Genomic DNA, 2,730 nt, shown 5'->3' with positions numbered 1-2,730 from the left:
TCGTCGTCGTCGTCATCGTCGTCGTCGTCGTCGTCGTCGTCGTTGTCGTAGTCATCGTCATATCAACAACAAAATCAGCAACTGCACAGACAATAATAACAACTGAAAAACATTAAACATCAGGAACAACGACTAGAACACGATTAAGCTGTTTACCCTCAGTAAATAAATGTAGTCAGTTTGTATTATCCCAGTCACATCAACACAACAACGGTCATAATTTAGTGCTGAGAAGAGTAACTCTCACAGACAAAAGCAACAATAAAGGAAAAATAAAAGAGCGAGCAGGACTAAGCAGTGCTACCCTCAAACCACCCCAAACAAACTAGAACACTTTAAAAATACAGATTATTAGGATACAGTAGTAGTTTGAAAAAAAAGTAGTAAATCTTTAAGCCCCCAGTGACAGGGTTTACATCATTTGGGAGGAAGGTTGTAGCGAATACCTCTCTCTGAGATGGTCAAAGGATAACTTCCTCTTATCCCGGTTTCGTCCTAACAAGCAGTGTCCGTGCAGTTAAGTACTGGTTATAAATTATTCAGGCTGAACCGGTGGTGGTGTAAAACGCGTACAGTCAAATACGATCAATCAAGCAAAAGCTGCCCTCAAGCAAAACATGTTGAAGGAAATGTTTTGTCAAAAATGAAATACAATTTTTTTTTTTTTTTAAAGAAAAAAAAAACGGTCTAAGAATGGTCGAACAGCTATTGCGGTTCCCGTCTGCTTCTTCTTGTGATGCAAAACCAACACAAAACAACCCCCTTCCCCCCAACCCCCCCCCCAAAAAAAAAACACCAAAAAAAACCACATGTTATCAAATGTGAAACGCTTTATCAGAGCGCTGGACTGAATACTATAAAACATGAGGCGATAATTAAGTAATGACTGGAGGAAAATAAAAACAATGAAACAAAAAAATATAACCAAAAAAAAAAAAAAAAGAAAGAAAATGAAGACCCTTTTCGGAGTTCCCAGAGCGTTCAATCTTTTGTTTATTGAAATAACAAAGAGACATGTTGCAAAAATAAAAGAATAATCATAACAAACGCAAATGATTTTGCAGATTGATGTTTTCGGGATGTGGTGCGGATTTCTCTATTTCCTGAGTTACATCAGCTGGCAGCAAAACATAGCAGTCTGATTGATGGACGTTGTCGCCGAAGGATTAAAATGCAGAAACGAAGAAAAAAAGAGAAAAAACGAAAAAAAACGAAAAAAAACCCGCGACAACAACAAAACAATAAAACAAACAAACAAGACGCGAAAAAAAACCCCCAAGCCGAAGCAACGGGGCAGAAGATGAGTGATGTGTGTGTGGTTCAATCTGTTCGTGTATCTGACTGCGCGGGGTGTCTGTCTGGTCGATTCGTGTGTTTTGTGTGTGTGTGTGTGTTTGTGTGTGTGTGTGTGTGTGTGTGTGTGTGTGTGTGTGTGTGTGTGTGTGTGTGTGTCCGTGTGTGTGTGTGTATGATTCTAGGGTGTGTGTGTATGTGAGGAGGGGGGGGGGGAGTGATAAATCATGCAATAAAAATGTTGTGTATTCTGTTCTGATTGAGTTGATTTAGACCCGAGGCAGCTTTAACAATGACAATGACGGTGATGACAATCTACATTCATCTCTTTTGTTCATGTCAGACAATAGACGATGAAATATTAGCTCAATAAAATAATTGAAACTTGCAGATACATTGGAATAACAATGATGTGTGTTTTTGGAATACCTGTTCTTGGGATATAACAACAGTGACCCAGCTTAAAAAGTAATAACGTGAGATGTCTTGCAAGATCTTTCTAATGAAAGTAGAAACCATAACTCAATTTTGTTGTGTTTAATGTTTTGCTAAAAACAAAAAACAAAAAACAAAACGAAAGAAAGCAATAAATGGTTTTAATAGCAGCAGAAAGAGACGCTATTATGAAAAGAAAAACACACTCACTCTATATAGGTTGGCTACTGGACCTACATTTTCCAATTTTATCAAAATTGCAAACACTCATCGGTGATCTCATGTAGTCAAATTTTATTAAGAAGTGTTCACATTTAAACATCATCTGTGGCGTCGGTGGCCTAGTGACGAGGCTACCGGACTCGTAAAGTAATGGTGAGGTTGCGGGTTCGGGGGTTCGAGCCACGGCTCCGGCGTTGTGTCCTTGGGAAAGTCAGTTGACACAATTGTTGTTCACTTCACCCAGGTGGGAATTGGTACCCGCCATAGACAGCGAAAGATCTAGTCTGTATGTCAGTGTTTCAGCGCCTAGCTTTAAATAGCCGTTCGCACTGTATGCTTCCAAGGAAGTTGGAGTTGTTTCAGAATGTTCTCAGGTCTGCTGGGGGTAATAAATATAGATTGTGAAGCGCACAGAGCTTGCTGTTGACGGGGATTTGCCCTATACATATGCTATCTATGATTATTTTAAGACTTTTTGCTTTTGCTCACAGTATATTCGACTCCCTTTCCCAAAATAGGAAGATTTTAACTTTGTGCCCACTCTCTCCTTCTCCTTCCCAACTCCCTACGCCCCCTCACCAATCACAAACTCACAGTCTTCTATTCTATACTGTCCCTACTGTATCCAAACCTTTCTAACTCAAGTAGCTGCTTTTCTATAGTTTCTTTGTAAGTCCTCCAACTGGTTAAAGTCTTCTTCTTTTTCTTCTTCTTCTTCTTCTTCTTCTTCTTCTTCTTCCTTTTCTTCTTCTTCTTCTTCTTCTTCTTCTTCTTCTTCTT

This window comes from Aplysia californica, unplaced genomic scaffold, assembly GCF_000002075.1.
Source record: "Aplysia californica isolate F4 #8 unplaced genomic scaffold, AplCal3.0 scaffold00448, whole genome shotgun sequence".
NCBI classification, from domain to species: Eukaryota; Metazoa; Mollusca; class Gastropoda; order Aplysiida; family Aplysiidae; genus Aplysia; species Aplysia californica.
Note: the sequence above shows the minus strand (reverse complement) of the source record.